We start from the raw sequence: 19,181 nt of genomic DNA, 5'->3' as shown, positions 1-19,181 counted from the left end.
TTGTATCGGATTCAGTATTTGAGTACATCAATGAAATCTCTGCCTCAGGAGGCATACTGGGGATTATTTTATCTCTCAGTAAAATTTCTGCAAGATTTGAGATGTGTTCTTAGACCAAACCAAACTAAAAATTCCAGGCAGATTGGCAAGAAGTTGTAGTACTTCTGAACCTTTTGCTCATTTGCATATGTTTCTAAGGCAAAGCTCACTAAGCTGAAGATGATCGTCTGATAGCGGCATGGATGAACTCTTCCTCCTGTTATACAGTAGCATATCTTCTGTCCTAAATGAATGGCTACTCTTATTTGTCCTAATGTGGATTTGCCTTAATCTGAGAGACAAATGATTTGTCTTAATTTGTGACTGAAGTTTCAGTTATAACACAAATGTTTAATGCTCCTGTGAATGATTTATGAATAAATTTACATACAGTTTTTAACTGAAGCCCTACATCTCTTTGTATTGGTAACCACATCTTTATAGGAAGCTGTGAGAGACACACTGACCCCACCCCTGGCCACTTTTAGTAGTGGTTTATATTAAGTGACAAAGTAAGGTATACAAGTCATCTGCAGTGTCTGTCTGAGAGAGTGCGGTTAGCGACAGATATTTGAGATAGCTGGAAGACTGGGTCAGAACTGAAGTTGGAGAGAGTCCTAACCAAGGCGGTCTGCTGCTGGTGGCCCCTAAATCACTCAAGGCTCATACATGTGAATGAAAACACCTCTCTGTACCTCATACATATAAAAAAGTGCTATTTCAATCTGGAACCAATAATACATTCAGCCATATTTGCGCACCGTACGCCGTAAATTGTCGCTCATGTAGTACTATATATAGGTTGCTATGGAATAAATGAACACAGTTTTTCCCTTTCTGCCAGAAATGTGGTCTTTGACGCTTCGGGAAAGACGTAGGCAGCGCAGGGCTTTTACATTGGATTTGAATTTGTCTGATCAGCATTTTTTTTTTAATCATTTTAGATTGTGAATTCATATCTCATTTTGTGTATATTTAGCAAATGGAAGCACATGCTTATAGTACAGAGTTGATGTGAGTTAGGAGCCGTGCTCCGTGATCAGTTATACAAATTTACTCGGGTTCTTCCCAGTCCCACAGGTCAGCACTTGTTTTGAGGCAGGCCTTGTAGCTGATGAGGCTGCAGAGCTTGATTTTAGCTTGGTATTTGAAGCAGATGGTCTGCAGTTTTGGGTGGGGGAACAAGCCACATTGCATGAACTTGTCTTCGGACGTAAAAACGAGGCATATCGACTTCCTGTCCCCTGTGGGAATGTGACTGGAGGAATGTAAGGTCTGTGTCACTGCTCATGGCTTCCCAGTAGGGTCATCTGCAACCTCTGATCACTTTCTGCTGTTTTACACTGAACTGTTTTTAGTGTGATTTGAATATCCTAAATAGAGCGCACTAAAGTGTGTGAGAGAGTGTCTCGTCTAGCCTTCTTAACATATTCGACGTACTCTTCAAAGATTCAGGCATCTCCGTTGGTTCTGGCCCTGTATAATCCCCCTTGAAGGTTCTGAGCACACTTTAACCTTCCAAGTGGCTTCACATGCTTACACACAAACCTGAAGTCCTTTGCAAGAGGAAGGCCGGCAAATACTTCCTCTTCACTGAGTAAAAATTGCTGTTCCTTCCTCACCAGCGATAGTACATCCTGTTTCTTTTTTCTTCTTTCACTCATCTGAAATCATTTATACTTAAAGACAGAGTCGGATTTAATTAATCAGAGAGTGTTTTGTCATAGTCTTAGAAAGACTAATCTCAGTGACTAGGTGGATGAACTCTGTGATTTAAAGCCCTTTCTGATGTCATATTATTATTATTTATTTGTTTAGTTATTTATTTATTATTTTTAATTTAATTTTTAAAATTTGTTTAATTGTTTGTTTGTTTATTTATTTAGTCTTAAATATAATACTTAGACTCCCTGACTACATGGCACATCCACAAACGTTCATCCATCTTTTTAATAGAAGTAATAAAATATGTAACTTGGATTGTGTGCACTGTACAGGTTTCTTTTCTATGTCACCTACTGACCAATCAGGTTCAGGAACGCTGTAGTCTAACAATAAGTAACTTGAAAAAGTAAGCAAACAAGTAAATAAATACAAGGTGAATGCAGTTAGTTGAGAAAGAATGATGTATATGAGTTGTAGTGGGGAGCCTTAGAAATCAATTAGTCAGACACAGACGTTTTCACAAGACACCAAACAGCGAAGGCGTGATGGTCCAGTGACGTTCACAGTGTAATTGGATTGATGATTTTGTACCCGCCCCCTATCCAGAACAAAGAGAAAGGTGGTGACTGCTTACAGCAGAGGCTGTACAAACTGTGCTCATGTCTAGCAGCTCCACTGAATTGCCCATTCTGAATCCTCCCATTCTGAAGACTGACCTTTATATACCTTAAGATGTGACAGCACTGTGTACGCTCTGCCCTATGCCCAACTTTCAATCTACGGGGCTTTAACTCCTGACCGAGTCACAATGCAGCGTTTTTTCAGATTAAGTGTTAGTTGTGGAAAGCACCGTGAAAGCACTGTGTACTGACTCCAGCTTTACAGTCCAAGCTTAGACAAATCTCTCAGATGAATTTAGTCAATGTAGCCAATAAAAACGTTCCCAATTCCACTTCTGCTCAAATTCCTTACGATAGTGGGGAGGCAACAAAACAAGTGGTGGACCTACAACAGGCTATGCACCCCCCCCTTTCTCCAGCGCTTGTGGCGTCCCTCCCTGCCCTTCTCCTCCCTCGTATCTCGCCCGGACTCCGCCGAGGATTGCTGTGGAATTTCAGTGGAATGTAGCATGGAATTAAGCTGTAAAGATGCCAGCGAAGAGCTGCTTGATGAGTTTCAGAACGTTTGTGCTTCACCAATATCAAAGCTGCACTTTACAAATAACAAACATTATGACCAGAATATTATGACCCGTTTATGACTGTATGCAAGGTTATGTATTTTAGTCACTGTGTTTTTTGTTTTTTGTTTATGCAACATTACATTGATTTCCAGCTACAGTAGAATGTCAGGGGTCTGTTTCATTATTTCTATTCGAGCCGTACTGCATTGTCGGAGATTATTTAATTCTCTTAAGAGCGTTTACCTCTTTTAGGCTGAAAATTGAACAAACCTCAAGCCTTCACACAGTAAGATATGATTTTGATTAATTTGATTATTTTTTTGTTTTGTTTTTACAGAACCCCTGAATCTTCCACAATACCATTTGTTTTAGTTGCAGATTGCTTTGTGACCAGGTTTGTCCAGAATCTGTAAATTTGCATGTTGTGTTGATTTAGAGAAGGACTGCTATAAAAGTATAAAATTCTGTGCACGTTTCCTCGCTAGCCTTTCGAATTATTTAAACTGCTTACAAATATAAATGATTTTTTGACATCAGCTATAGATGATGATCATATAATGTTTTATAATTCAATGTAATTGATAGATTTGTGGTGGCGATTAATTTCAGTTGTTGCCTTTCAGGTTGTCAGATCAGTACAAAAAGTATGTTAACTTTTTATGATCTCCATTACAATCGTTTTATCTCCTTTACATCATCTTTAAATGGTGCAAATCTAGCTTTTAGAGTACTTTTTCTCTGAAGGCTGGCCGTGACCCTGAAATGCCTGCCTGCTTGTTTATTCTACACCGTGAGAGCACTTTTTCGTCTCACATGCTGTAAGATTAGAGCGGCAGGGATTTGCTCAGCCGATTACAGTTCAGCAGATGTTTCAGAGCTGTTGCTTATATTCCCCCATGTTTAAGTCATCAGTGTGTCGCGACTCCTGCCAGCAGTACACACGGAGCAGCTTTCTGTTGGACTTCACATTGCTGTGCTGGAATTCACAGTTTGTTGGCCATGTTGTTGGGTCCGTGCAAGAAAAACTGTCCACAACCTCAGACCTTTCTAATTCTGGTTATCTGTTGCTATTTCCTGTCATAATCAGCACTGCTAAATGATTTCTAGAAAAAGAGCAATGGTATGCGCTTTTATTTAGGATTTTTAGCTTCTTGCATGTACATTATAGAGAGCGTTACTGCAAATGTGTAATATATGTAAAATATTAAAATACGATTTGTTACAGCACACGTGTCAAAGCAGGACAAGGACGGCAGACGTGTTTATCGTGTAAATGCACGCTGATTCACTTTATGATTTCAGTTTATGGGGGTGCTTCCTGGCAAGAGAGACAACATGCTTTATAATGATAAGCAGCGTTATTATCCGTAAAGTAATTGTGTGCGTTAACTCAGTTCTGCAGAAGACAGATATAAATGAGCACGGTTAGATAGAACTAGCAGCGGATGAGCAGTCAGCTTGCGGCTAGTGATAAAGGACAGTGTGTCGGACACGCGTCATGCTGTGAAACCACCATCTTTCAAACGCAGGACTGGGGAAATGAATCGGCAACAGTGCTGTCAGAACTTCACCATTAAAATATTTGTTAAATGTTTGTTAAATGTTTATATGTTTGTACAGGATGTATTTGAAGACCATGTTTGTGATCTTATGTTATGGAATTAGTCCAGAATAGTGTTAGATTATCAAACTATGTTTTCTTAAAACTATTAAAATGCTTGCAAGAGGGTAAATTATGCTGTTTCTCAACCCTGAGCAGGATAAAGTGCTGAGTGAATGAATAAATAGGCAAAAGAAATGATTTGTCATCAAGAATAAAAAGCAAAAGTGTGTTTATTTGCAGCTGCCAATAAAGTAGCAAGGTTCGTTAGCTTGTGGTTTGCTCAAGCACCAAATTTTATTTTGTCATAAAGTTCTCGCAGCACACTGACAAGAAATGTAGCTGAGAATAAACATCGTGTCACTTAGTGCTCCTGACACCGAGTATAAAGTTCACCAGGGAACTGCCACCAGGGCTTTCTAAATGATGAGCTGTGTTCATGAAGATTTAAATAATCTGTAGCTGAAATGCCACACAACACATTAAACAGTTACACACACACAATATCGATTAATCATTGAACTGTGAGCGTCTGCACTGTAGACCCCCTGCTGGAGTCTGACTGACCTTCATGCTGGGCCTTTGACCTTGAAGTTCATATAATTACTGTCAATATTTTTCAAAGAGCAGTTTTTCACAGACGTTGTATTGACTCGCCTTTACCTGCAGTCTGTTTACTGCTTTACAATCTCAATGTGATCATAAAACTCTGTACCTAATAATGTCAGCGCTTTAACCACTCCTCTCCTTTCACATAGTGACACTTGCTGCAGTTTTTACCTGCCCTTCGAGGGCTTCTAGTTTGGCCCCCCGCTGAGGCTCGGCTAAAAAAAGAGCCGCATGGTTGGGTTTCCGATGAGCGCGGACACAGATTCTGGACCTTTTCAGACTTGAGTGGGATTTTTAAAACGGATCATTCTGGAATGTTCTGGACCATTATGTTATTTTAGGGAGTGGCATTATCGAGACATTTCCACAAAGGGTGGGGGGACGACACACAACAGTGACGCATCTGATTCAAATAAAACATCTCGCCTGTGTGGTGGTTCTGAAAAATGGCTGTATGAGTGATTCATTTTCCATGAGTCATTTAAAGTGAGTGACTCCCTGTGATTCTCCAGTAATGAGTTTGGATGCATTTTGTATTACTGAAGACGTCACACAAAACAAATCTATGTAAGTTCTGATGTTTCATTAACGTGAACGTTCACGCTCTGAACGCCATCTTGTCGTTTCTCGGACCACGTTCGGCCAGTGTGATGTCTGATCCGCGTTTTTTTAAGCGTCCTATCAAACTGCTATTTATACACCACATTATCTGGAATGTTATTTGTCGCTGATGTGTGCAGAGCGATATTAGAGAAAAGCAGTGATGGAGATTCTACACACACCTCTGTGTTTAGAAGGAGGTCAGAACTAGACATAGTTTAAGTTTAAGGTGTGTGTGTGTCAATCTCCTGACCTAGAGTTGAACCCTTGTGTACTGATTGCCTATACTTCCTCTGAGCTATACTAGAGTGCTGAATTTAGCAGCTAGTTAATTAGCGAGATAACATACAGGAAACCAGACACAGTTTTTAGAGTTTTCAGAATAAATAAAGAGAATGTTTAGATTGTAGAGATGCAGTAACATCAGTTTAAAGCTCATTGGTTGAATTACAAGAATGTGGGACTTGGTATGAGGTGATGTTCAGCGCTCAGGGAATCAAAATCAGTGCCCGGAACTCTGTTTTTTGGACACCACTGTATCAGCAGCTCCTGGAAAAAAAACACACATAATAAATCTCTTCTGTACTCATGTGCTCAGTGTGAATCCTGATAAACAGCTAAACATGGACGGGTTAGGGAACTATCAGTTCTGTATTATTATTTGGAGTGTGTGTGTCATTTTTGTCTCCGTCATAGTCATTTTCTGTGTGTGTGTGTGTGTATCACGGTCCTGTTGTGTGTGTGTGTGTGTGTGTGTGTGTGTGTGTCTTATCCCACCACCAAATCTCTGGCTAGAACTAGACTGAAACACACACAGCCATTTTCCAGAAACCCACAGCACCTTACCATCTCGGATGACCACACCGAATTTCACTGGTTATTTTAGAGACTTGCCACGCCTCTGTTGCATTTGTTTACATTCTGCAGGGGCGTATCTTAAACGCTATTGGCTAAGCCTTTTAATACTCTTTGATGCCTCCTTGACCTAACCTTTAACCACAGATCCAGCATACTGAAGCAATGACCTATGGAACACAGTAGTTAGTAGTATAATATAACTGGTAAGTTTTGGTGACTGAGATCCACTCCTGTCTGTCTGCATCAGAGTCTGGAACTATTTCTGCTCAGCTATTTGGAATGGCTAGAGGGCATGCAGACATTTCTGCTTTGCATCTCATGAATATTCATAGCTCCTGACATGCACCAGTGCTGTTACTGTGTCATGGTTTATTATCAGACTGCAGACTAACCTGAGTTATTGTGTATTACTGTTATATTTTATTCTACCTGATGGAGTTTATCGTTCCTGTGATTCTTATCTCTTTATGTCCAGCTGCAACTGCACTAAAACATCACAAACCCCTCCTTCTGCTCGTCTTCAGACTCCTACAGCCACCTTTACCTCTCTGCACAAGCAACATGACAGAACTAAAGTCCTGCTGCGTGTGTAACCTGTTACTGCACCACACCTTTCCTTATAGCTGCTCTCTTTTTCAGACAACAGGAGAAATGCTGACAGTGTAACACATTTTATGGAAGAACAATTAGAGGAATTAGGACATTTTTTTAACTTCTGGTTTTTTTTTTGCTGCTTCTTCTGCTTTTTCAGTCTGAATTGTGCCTGTGATTATGCAATTCGAGCGTTTTGAATGCAGTAATGAGCCGTGTGTAATGTAGACTCGTCACACACGCAGACACGCTGGCCTATGAACACAGGGAGTAATAAAAGAAATCTAAAGTCTGATGTGTTAACAGCTTCTGGTGAATATCTTTAATTTAATTAGAAGCTTTCCTGCTGTGGAGATCCCATTCCTGGCTCTTCACACACACACACACACACACACACACACACCCCGGCGCCAATGAGGATCCGTTACTGAGCTAGTGAGCCTGCTATCAGGTTTCTCCGCTCTATTCTCAGGCCCTCTGATTTCTAGCTCTCCAAAATTAAAACATAAACAAGGCCTCTGTCTCCTGTCATTGTACCTGTTACTTCCGCTACATACTTATAGCTGATATGAAGTGCGTTATTTGATTTTATGCTATGTGAGTTTATTTGTGAGTGTGTGTGTGTTTAGAGGTTTGCTGACAGCTTGGTGTTATCTGTACTGCTGCATTCTTTTAAATGTCATAACACGTAATATCGCTATCAGAACAGGTTCAGCAAGTGATATCAAATCAGAATGACCGCTCACAGCATGAACTTATACCTATAGATTAATTTGGCATTCGTGTTTGCTTGTTGATTCTATAACACAGACTATGAGTTCATCACAGCTGTTAACACGAACATGGAAGCATCTGTTATTTCTCACTTTGTAGCTGAAACGCAAGTCCAAAATAAGGAAGTTGTGATAACCTGCTTCTGAGGTGCAGCGTATGATTTCAGGTGTCTGAGGGAGCGGACTGCTTAGTTCAGGTCAATGCGTCATTTACATGGTCACAGCGCGTCCTGCAGTAATGCCAGTGCATTAGGAAAACCGTACAACGACCGTGCTGCGTCACACGCAACTGCTTTTACTGGGAACATGCAGGTGTGTGGAAACACTGACAGAACCACGCAGCTTCCTGTTAAACATATTCATCAGACTTCTATAATATCGTTTCTCTAGATGGTACGAACCAGGGTTTCAACTGGGGCTAACCAACATTTTTTTATTCTGAATTTATGTCTTTGGTGTTTGACCAGATCAGGGCCTGAAATACAGATTTCGCACACACTTTTCACAAACGTGGTTAAAAGGTTAATGTGGTAAATATAAATAAATTTTAAAAAAAAATGTACATCACACCATCAGCTTGTGTTAGTCTGAGTGTCAGTTTTGGCTCAGTTGATAATCCGTCACAGCATGAGATTATTCTGATCAGTTTTTTTTGTAATGTTTGCTGTAGTTAGTGAAGCCTAGTTAATAAATAATTTTATAATACTGGTGATTAATATGGTGCAATGAAATAGTTTTCAAACATTTTGTTTTGAGTACAGTTTTTTAAAAAATACAACAAATTGATTGAAAACAATAACTGACATTAATCAGTGATGAAAATAATCATGTATTCACTGCCTCATGTGTCAAGTTGAAATAAAGAGAGTTGAACATCTTTATACAATTAAATTATTATGATATATATTTTTTTACACTTCTTCACAGACACAAAGATGTAAAAAGTCATATAAAGTGGCATAGTGGGCGATTTTTGCATTCTGCATATTCAATTCTATAAATTTTTTATATTCACCGATCAGGCATAACATTATGACCACCTGCCTAATATCGTGTCGGTCCCCCTTTTACTGCCAAAACAGCCCTGACCCGTCCTGCACTGTGTATTCTGACCCCTTTCTATCAGAACCAGCATTAACTTCTTCAGCAATTTGAGCAACAGTAGCTCGTCTGTTGGATCGGATCACACGGGCCAGCCTTCTCTCCCCACGTGCATCACTGAGCCTTGACCGTCCATGACCCTGTCGCCGGTTCACCACTGTTCCTTCCTTGGACCACTTTTGATAGATACTGACCACTGCAGACCGGGAACACCCCACAAGAGCTGCAGTTTTGGAGATGCTCTGATCCAGTGGTCTAGCCATCACAATTTGGCCCTTTTGTTCAAACTCCCTCAAATCCTTACGCTTGTCCATTTTTCCTGCTTCTAACATCAACTTTGAGGACAAAATGTTGACTTGCTGCCTAATATATCCCACCCACTAACAGGTGCCATGATGAGGAGATACTCAGTCTTATTCACTTCACCTCTCACTGCTCATGTTATGACTGATTGGTGTAATATTGGAAGGTGATACAGATACAGATTTAGGGACAGAATATGAAACACTGTTCCTGAGTAATGAATGTGAATGGGTCGTCCAGCACAGTGTATTTTTGTTTAACTTGTTACATCATTTTAACGGAGCAAGGACCTTTCACTTGGTAGCAGATGTATCTTTCATCTCACTCTCCTTAAAACACTACATCTAACACTACTGATAATATTACTACTGCTAATACAGTTTAGAAGCAGTTTATTGTAATATTTGACCGTTCCTGCTCCGGCGCTCCACATCCCGTTTCGGTCTATGAAACTGTTAGGAAATAATAGAGTGGTTAATACCATTCTCTTCTCTTCAATGACCGGTACCAGTGGTTCATTCCATTCACTGCTTATTTTGTTTACAGGAAGTTCTGGGTGTAAATGAAAGCGACCACTCCATTTAACCAGAAATGTGAACATATTTTTTTTTTTACATTGTTCTGCTTTACCCTCTCTGCTGTCTCGCTTGCAGCATCACAATAAAAATGCATCATCTTAGAAATCCTGGCTATAGCGGCTATCTAACGTCATATCTTCCTGGAGCCAGGCATGCAGGAAGTGACAGATTCTGGACCGGAATCTAGGCCTAGTAGGAAAGTGGTTAGGTTTTTTAAGCTTCTTGAGGTGGATCTAAATCTGAATAGTTTTATTAACTACTAGTTGAGCATGTTTTTAAATAACGCTTTCACTCTGAAGCAATTTTCTAATTCCTGACAGCTGCTGAAATTTCCTTTCTAGCTCTGGACTCCTGCTTCTCTTCCTCTCTGCCAGGGTGGTGTGGTGTCTGTTTAAGGTCACTGATGGGTGGGGGCTGAATTTATTTAGCCTTTAACTACATACAGATCTTTGGGAGTAAGAAGGGCAGGCAGTGATAAGCAGTTCATACTGTGAAGATTTTTGCCTTAGATTGTTATAGACCAAAGCTCCAGGGTGAAGAATAGTGTTGGTTTAAACTAATCAGATTGCAGCCAGTTTGTAGTTTTTAGGGTGTATTTTACATCCCCCATGTTAATGAGATTGAATGAGTGCTGCCTTTTTTTTCCACATGCAGAGGTTTGTTTTAAATTTGTACTCTTTCCTTTTCTATAAGCTAAACAAAGCTCTCTTCCTCAGCTCCAGCTTGTAATTGCACAGGATGCCGTACTCCCAGCTGTGGGAAAACTAGTGCTGTGTGTGTGTGTGTGTGTGTTTGTGTGTGTGTGTGTGTGTGTGTGTGTGTGTGTGTTAGAGCCGCGTGCTCCCGCTCTGCCTGCAGATAGCTAAAATTCCCTTTTATGGCATTGAAGTGCTTTTCAAACAGGAAATGACATCACACTATGCTGAGGCAGAGCAGGAGTTGCTTCTGCTGTGCAACATTCCACACAGCATGACTCGCCTCTACTCTGACGCCTCGAGTCAGCTTATCCTCAACTAAAATAACAAAAAAAAGTATAAGCTGGCATGCTTTTAGAAATGAGTTCACAAATAAAAATACTCGTGCTGGTATCGGTTGTGGACCGAGGAGGAGTTGTGTTGGCTGACGGCGGGGCTCTGGACTTGGCAGGTTCACGAGCAGGATCATGTAAACTGAAAGAGGAAGGGTGGATAAAGCAGAGCTTATTTTAAAGGTAGCCTGTAAGAAATGTGTGCGGTTTTTAGTGAAGGTGCAGAGCTCTCGCACGGCCATCTTGCATCACTCCTTCTCTTTTTTACGAAGGTGTGAGGCACAGAGGAAGTTCATGTAGCAGCTGTCTGACAGCTTCACAGTAAAGTCAGACAGTTTAGATTCTAGTGTCTACTGCACTTTATAATAAACAGGAACATTTAATATGTTTACAATACCAGTCAAAAGTTTGGACACACATTCTAATTCCATGGTCTTTCCTGATGTTTATTTCTTTCTACATTGTAAAACAATGCTGAAGGTGGCCGAAATCCACAATAATGTCCTTGATATTGAGATACACTATATTGCCAAAAGTATTCGCTCACCCATCCAAATAATCAGAATCAGGTGTTCCAATCACTTCCATGGCCACAGGTGTATAAAATCAAGCACCTAGGCATGCAGACTGTTTTTACAAACATTTGTGAAAGAATGGGTCGCTCTCAGGAGCTCAGTGAATTCCAGCGTGGAACTGTGATAGGATGCCACCTGTGCAACAAATCCAGTCGTGAAATTTCCTCACTCCTAAATATTCCACAGTCAACTGTCAGCTGTATTATAAGAACGTGGAAGTGTTTGGGAACGACAGCAACTCAGCCACGAAGTGGTAGGCCACGTAAACTGACGGAGCGGGGTCAGCGGATGCTGAGGCGCATAGTGCGAAGAGGTCGCCAACTTTCTGCAGAGTCAATCGCTACAGACCTCCAAACTTCATGTGGCCTTCAGATGAGCTCAAGAACAGTGCGCAGAGAGCTTCATGGAATGGGTTTCCATGGCCGAGCAGCTGCATCCAAGCCATACATCACCAAGTGCAATGCAAAGCGTCGGATGCAGTGGTGTAAAGCACGCCGCCACTGGACTCTAGAGCAGTGGAGACGCGTTCTCTGGAGTGACGAATCGCGCTTCTCCATCTGGCAATCTGATGGACGAGTCTGGGTTTGGCGGTTGCCAGGAGAACGGTACTTGTCTGACTGCATTGTGCCAAGTGTAAAGTTTGGTGGAGGGGGGATTATGGTGTGGGGTTGTTTTTCAGGAGCTGGGCTTGGCCCCTTAGTTCCAGTGAAAGGAACTCTGAATGCTTCAGCATACCAAGACATTTTGGACAATTCCATGCTCCCAACTTTGTGGGAACAGTTTGGAGCTGGCCCCTTCCTCTTCCAACATGACTGTGCACCAGTGACCAAAGCAAGGTCCATAAAGACATGGATGACAGAGTCTGGTGTGGAGGAACTTGACTGGCCTGCACAGAGTCCTGACCTCAACCCGATAGAACACCTTTGGGATGAATTAGAGCGGAGACTGAGAGCCAGGCCTTCTCGTCCAACATCAGTGTGTGACCTCACAAATGCGCTTCTGGAAGAATGGTCAAAAATTCCCATAAACACACTCCTAAACCTTGTGGACAGCCTTCCCAGAAGAGTTGAAGCTGTTATAGCTGCAAAGGGTGGACCGACGTCATATTGAACCCTATGGATTAGGAATGGGATGTCACTTAAGTTCATATGCGAGTCAAGGCAGGTGAGCGAATACTTTTGGCAATATAGTGTATGTCTGCTACTGATGCTCTGTAATCTGAGGTGCTGTTAATTGGTGATTTCTGAGGCTTCATTTCTAAATGAACTTCTCCTCTGCAGCAGAGGTCAGTTTTGGTCTTGCTTTACTGGGATGGTCTTCATGTGAGAGAGTTTCATCATGGTGCTTGATGGGTTTTGCAAATGCACTTGACAATACTGTTCTTGCAAGAACTATTCCAGAACACCTGACCTTCGTGTCTTAAAATAACAACTGACTGGTTTTTGTTGTCATTACATATGGATTACTTAAGTCCATGTGTTATTTCATAGTTTTGAAATCTCCAGTATTGTTCTAGAATGTAGAAAATAAATCCCTAAACAAAAAACATTGATTTAAAAGGTGTGTCCAAACTTTTAACTGGTACTGTATATTCGGGCTGTAACAGTGTATTCAGGTATAAATCTGAAGTGGGCGTGGCCTAAAGCAGAAAGGTTCTTTTTCTGCCTAGAGGAAAGGGCAGTGCAATATCCTGCTGCTTCTGACAGTTTGACATCACCACACCTTTTCTGCAGTAGTCTCATCTGCAGGAGTTTCTGAATACACGAGCAAAATTTAACCTTGTTTATAGAGGAGTTTAGACGGTTCTGCTCAGGACCACCGAACATTCGTGTTATTGAATGCCAATTGTACTTTGTTTGTTGCTCACAATCACATGGCGAAGATTTTTGTGTTGCTTTCAACATGATCCCACTCATTTCTGTCTGTATTTGTGTCAGTTTGAACATAATTTGTATACAGTTGATGACAGTCAACAGACGTATTGTATAAGTGTGTGCAATATTTCTAAGGTGATAAGTAATAATCTACTGAAAGGTCTTTTGTAAGATAAGATAACACTCACCTGGTAAAGGATCTAAATGCTTCTCTAAACTGTGGTTGATCCCTTTAAATGTGCCAGGTCTGTGTTACTGACCTCCAGCTATTTCCTGGTCATCTTTCATGCCTTTTCTTCCAGTGAAACAAAATTGGCCTTGTTGTTGTGTTTTTGCTTGCTTTATCACATGATTCATCTTTCTGCACACATCAGTGCAGTACAGCTTGATCGTGTTTGAACAGATTAATGACGTGTGAGGAATTTAAAAAGCCTGGAGATGAAGATGACCGGTGTGAGAGATGTTAATCTGCTCATGTTTTGCCTTCACAGAACCAGCAGAAGACCCCAACCTGCCACATCCCTGTGGGAGGCCTTCTCCCATTTCCAGAAGATTCCACCAGGTAAACTTATCTTCTGCCGGCGCCATCTTCATTTAAAGCACTCCTTTGACCTGATTAGTTAACAGTATGTGTAATAAACCTTAAAAGGTATTACTGAACAGTAGTTTAATTGATAAACTATAAATTAAATAAATAATTTGTAATTATTATTAATAATAATCAGTATTTGGGCTCATCATCCAAGGTGTGAGGGATGTCTGTGTTTTTCTAACTGTTTGTTGTGGCACCATATGGGGCCACTTTATCCAACACTAACAATGTTTGTGTATCTGTGGAATTTTCAGTATGTTTGGAGAAGGTGTTCTCAGTGACCTGATGTCAACAAAACGATATAAAATATATCTGTGAAGCAACTCAGCTGCTAACTTAGCTAAATTAATCATGTCTTAGGTTGCTTAGATTAATTTAGACTAATCTAAATGATCTTAACTTTAAGCTAAATTTGATTTTAGGAAGTGTCTCTCACTTGTGTGACCTAAAACATGTTGAGATGTTTAAGATGTAGACCATGTAGAGTCTGTTATCTTCCATGTTGCCTCTCAGATCTGATAACTTTTGATTGTTATTTCTGTCCTGTTCTGAAGGTGTAAATCGCTGCTGTCAAAAGCCTGTTTAGTGACTAACAGCTGTGTCTGGAAAATGTTCCCCGAGGCTGCTACTCTACACCACAATTATCGTGCCTTTTAAACCTTGTGTGTTTTTCAAGACGACCCGTACCGAGGTCTTTTCTGTAGACGCTCTGTTTTTGACTTTTGTATCCATGCAGAATGGGATTTTTCCCCCTTTGAACCAGTGGACTTCACTCTGAGGCATCTCCTGTGTCTGTGTCCACATTTGACCACCTTACATCACGGCATGCCATCCTGCCGGTTTAGGCAGCACATTTTTACAGTTAGTCTCAGCCACATAAATAGCACTAATATGTTCTGAGAAACGGTGCATCACGGTCAAAGAGCTTCTCAGGGCTACAGCACTTCAGACCTTCTCAGGGCTACAGTACTTCAGACCATACAGAGTCAAAGTTCCAATAAAGAAATGTTTTCTTTGTCAATTTGCGATGACATTTTTATTCTCTGGACAATCTTGGTCACTTTATTGTTATATATTCAACATTGTGGAAACATCCACAAAACTGATTAGTTCCTGTAATCACTTTTCCTTTCAGAAGCTTTGTGTCTGAAAATAAACAAACACCTCCCTGACCTGATCAGTCTCAAGAATTCAGCAGCACTGTTGTTTAAGTCACCTTAATTCACTTTTCATTTCATTTTATAGGCAAATGCCTACACTTGTGAAAGTTTCTCAGCCTGACTGTCAGGAAACGCGGTCATCTGATTCTGCTGCTCATTAGTGTGAATGTGGAACTAACAGTCTCAAGCTCTGGTGTTGTGTTGGTTTCCTAAATTTAACAGCTTCTTGCTTAACTGAATGGAAATATGGGTATTTTGAATGTGGTCGTCATATCATTTGCCGTTTTCTGTTTTTCAAAGATTTTATGTTCGGTTGTTTTTTGGTGCCCCCTCCCCTTTTTCTCTCTCTCTAGTTTCTCGATTGTGCAATACCTCGTTCACTGACCCAGGAAGTGGATACTTTACTGGGAGCACAGTGCCAGAGTATTAATATCTTGACTTGATCAGTAGTTGCCTTTTTTCAGTGTTTTTTCAGTGGATATCAGTTTCTTAAAATGTTGTTCTTTTTTAGTGAGGGAGCACAGATCTTTTCTTAAGCAGTTTCTTGAAGGACAGCAGAGCTGATGATGTCAAAGTCGATCCTGTTGTATCTCGAACTTTCTCACATTTTTGGCTTGTGGGAGGTATGTGGAAAGGTTCTCTCAGGAATCGCAGCGGTAGAATGTGCTTCATTGTATAAAGAGAGATCAGAAAGGCTTGAACCCGCCGGTAAAATGTCTACGAAGTGTTGGGCGGAGCCTCTCATCGACTGACTGTGTAATAACACTTAATGCCATTATACTATCGGCTTTTGTTGTCAGATCACACAGTTAATCACTCAGATGCTGTATAAATCTCAATAATGGCCTGTGTCAAAACACACACTCTTCTGTTTCACCCTCAGTCCGAATTCCTCAGAGACCGCCATTAATAGCATTCCTTGTTTATCTCTTTCATTTCCTTTAGTGCCCTTCTGTAGAAACCGATGCCCTGTCTGTAATCTCTGCCTTTTCACCCACATTAGGGTGCTCTTGATGCAGCAATGTCCTTTCTAGTTTAAGAAATCATTCCTTAGTTTTTGTAGGTGAAACAACTAATAGAGCAGCATATTTATATTATGTATTTATTTTGTTCAGAAAAGTGTTAAATCTGGAAGAAGGAATTTGTGTCAACAAATAATGAGCAGTGTGTCCTCCATTACAGAGCACCACCCAGAGTTACTTCATATATTTAAACAGAGCAGTAAATCTGTCTCTGGATAACTCTTACAAATGGCAGTCACCTGCATTCTCATGTCTTAGGACGCTTTGTTTTCTGTCTTGTCTTGTGATGTTTTTATGTCTCTGTGCTGCTGATGCATGTGTGTGATTACAGGGTTCCTGTAAGCACGAGCTGTAACAGGCCTCTCGGTTTCCTGACACTCTGAACAGTTGAAGTTGTTAGCATGTGCTAAGCTAAGCTAATGCATTACGGTTTTCGAAAACTGAAAGTTGCAGAACTTGTACTTTTTGTCCTGTTATACCTGAGATAAGTATACACTAATGTTGAATTTGAACCCTTTCCCAATATCGTGATCTTATATAGTACATTAAAGCAGTATGTTTTATCTACTTTGGTTAAAGTTACTATTTGAGTTTTTTTGGGTCGGATTTTATCCCACTTTGTTCACTGTTATCTCACATTGGATAAAAATGCATCACTATTCAGGTATTTGTTTTGCTCAACATCCAAATGAAATCCGTAAGAAAATATGGAAAAGGCGAGCAGAGTTTGGCAGTGTTATGAATCTGAGAGCTGTGCGCAGGCGTGCATTTGGGAGCTGGCTTTTATCACTTTCGTCTAAAGAAAGCATGTCGAAGAGATGCAGTAAGTTTCCAGGAATGTCCAGCACATCTCCATTAAAAGTAATAAATGACAACAGACTGGTGTCAGGTACCTCAGAGGTACATTATACCCAGCAACGCTGACTGACCATCAGATTATAATAATCCTACATCGCCATTGTGATCACGTAAAATGTTTCAATACAGAGAGATGTGGTGGCTCAGCGGTCAAGGTGCTGGGCCACTGATCAGAAGGTTGGAGTTCAAGCCTCCAAACTGCCAAGCTATCAACGTTGGCCCTTGAGCAAGGCCCTTAACCTCACGTAGTATGGCTTGACCCTGCGCTCTGACCCCAGCTTGAAAATAAGCCAGGATATGCGAAAACTTTACTGAACTTTTACAAAAAGTGAAATCTGATCTAATCTAAAATTCTCAAACATCCTGATCACAAATATCAGAGTGGTTGTGGCCTTTTAACTGGGCAGGTTCCCACTTTCTGAGTAACTTGAGTATTTGTTCATTAACACTTGTTCAGATAATAAACTTGGGCAGAATCCAAAGATTAAACTCTTTCAATCTGGTTGTTGTAATTTGTGCAGGTTTTTTTTAAAACCTATGTATTTTTACAAAATATGCTGTAATGTGTCATGTAGAATTCATGAACTTTCAAATAAATGTAGAATGAAAATGGATAAAAGAATGGATAAAAACAGCTCAAAGCCAGCTGAACTGACTGAAATGTCCGAAGGCGGTCTAATGATCACGCTCGATTGGCCTCCAGGACTTGCAGCTGCTACTCCACTCAAACAGAAGTGTACAAGAATGACCTCAACCTTTACATGTACACACGTAGTGATGCCATTTTTGAGAATCAGGTGCTGACAGTAATTAAAAGACACCACTAGCACCATAAACCAGGGGCCACATTCTGGCAGAGAGTTTGTACATCTGTGTTTTAATGCTGCAAGTTCAACAAAATCTAATTAGAAACTGCTCTTAGTACTTTAAGGGGTAAGGACTCGCTCTTTGTCCATTTTTATTTCCTGTTAGACTCCTTTCTGCAAAACGTGTTGGTCATGCCATCTTGAAACCTGTTTTATCTCAAAATCAGGAAGTGAGTCTCTGTAGTAAAGAAGAAAATAACAAAAAAAAAATGGTGTTAGATTTGTGGTGCAGTCAGTATAACTGTTGTACTAGCTGGCACTTGACATGCTGAAGGTGAAACATCCCCTTCCCCCTGTGAACCCTCTTAAAGTTGCAGCTGTGAAAATCCTGTCATGAGTCTGCTATGAAGAGTTTACCCTCATGTCCCGTTCCCTAAATTTAGGGTGGGCATTGCTGGGATGGTCAGCCGGAATGCAAGCAGACCCTCTGCATAGAACCCATGCTGACAGTCGAGAGAAATAGCAGTGAAGAAAGCGCTTTAGTGGATGATGAGATTCCTGTGACATCACTAACTGAGGAAAGCCAGCACACTGCTGCTCTCATGTGCACCACAAAACAATAGCAGCAGACAGGGAAAGCTCTTCTCTGGACATTTTTCTGGAATCTATGCTAAATTGTGAAATTGTTTGCTGTGTTTGAATTTCTTTGAGTTGAAAGAAACAACTCAAATGCAGAATGTTTATTGCACCAGAGCTTAAAGAGCAGAGTTTTTTTGTTTTTTTTTTTACTGTAAGCGTGTGGTTTGCCTTTCTCACTTTCGATTCAAAATGGTTCCTCTGTTTTGGAGCACTATTATGAAGCTCTTCCTCTTTTGGGTCAGCGATGTTAAAAGCAAGGCCGTGTCTACATCTGTGTTTCCACATCACGAAGAGCATAAAGCATAGCTCGAGTTCCTTACAGTTGTCTGCATTATGCACGACTAAATTTGGTTGCACCGTGTTTCAGTTTAAGCCACATGCTTGTTGGACTTTACATAGGCTTCGGTTAGATGCAAATTACATGTCTGTGCGCTCCACCTAACATGCTGGAGTTTAAACCCGACGAGTGGTTGACCGTATCCTTTGGCATTCCTCTTTTTCTCGGGCTGAGGTGAGGTGTGCTGTCCGTTCTGGACGTTCTCTCAGCAGCCTGCAGAAAGACACACATGAGGAAGATTTTAAGATTGTCCCACTATTTGAAGCGCTTGTAAATGACCATCACTGGGTACAAACTGAATGGTCACTAGATCGCTTCGGCTTTTGATTCGTAGGTCACTTGTCCTCGATTTCACTAAATTGGTTTGTTTAGTCGTGATTTTGTTGTGAGC

At 40.8% G+C, this 19,181-nt stretch overlaps 1 protein-coding gene across 3 annotated transcripts in view; it reads left to right on the top strand.

The window, feature by feature from the left end:
- tln1 (talin 1) overlaps positions 1–19,181 on the top strand; it is a 68,896-nt gene that overhangs the window by 7,097 nt on the left and 42,618 nt on the right. For 2 of the 3 annotated variants that reach the window (XM_058412745.1, XM_058412743.1), the window contains exon 2: positions 13,868–13,938. The exons of the other annotated variant lie outside the window; for it this stretch is intronic. The gene's annotated coding sequence lies outside the window, so the exon portion shown is untranslated. The remainder of the gene's footprint in view (positions 1–13,867; positions 13,939–19,181) is intronic. 3 annotated transcript variants of the gene reach the window in all.

Source organism: Hemibagrus wyckioides, linkage group LG16 (assembly GCF_019097595.1).
Source record: "Hemibagrus wyckioides isolate EC202008001 linkage group LG16, SWU_Hwy_1.0, whole genome shotgun sequence".
Lineage (NCBI taxonomy): Eukaryota > Metazoa > Chordata > Actinopteri > Siluriformes > Bagridae > Hemibagrus > Hemibagrus wyckioides.
Note: the sequence above shows the minus strand (reverse complement) of the source record. Positions and strands in the feature narration are given on the sequence as shown.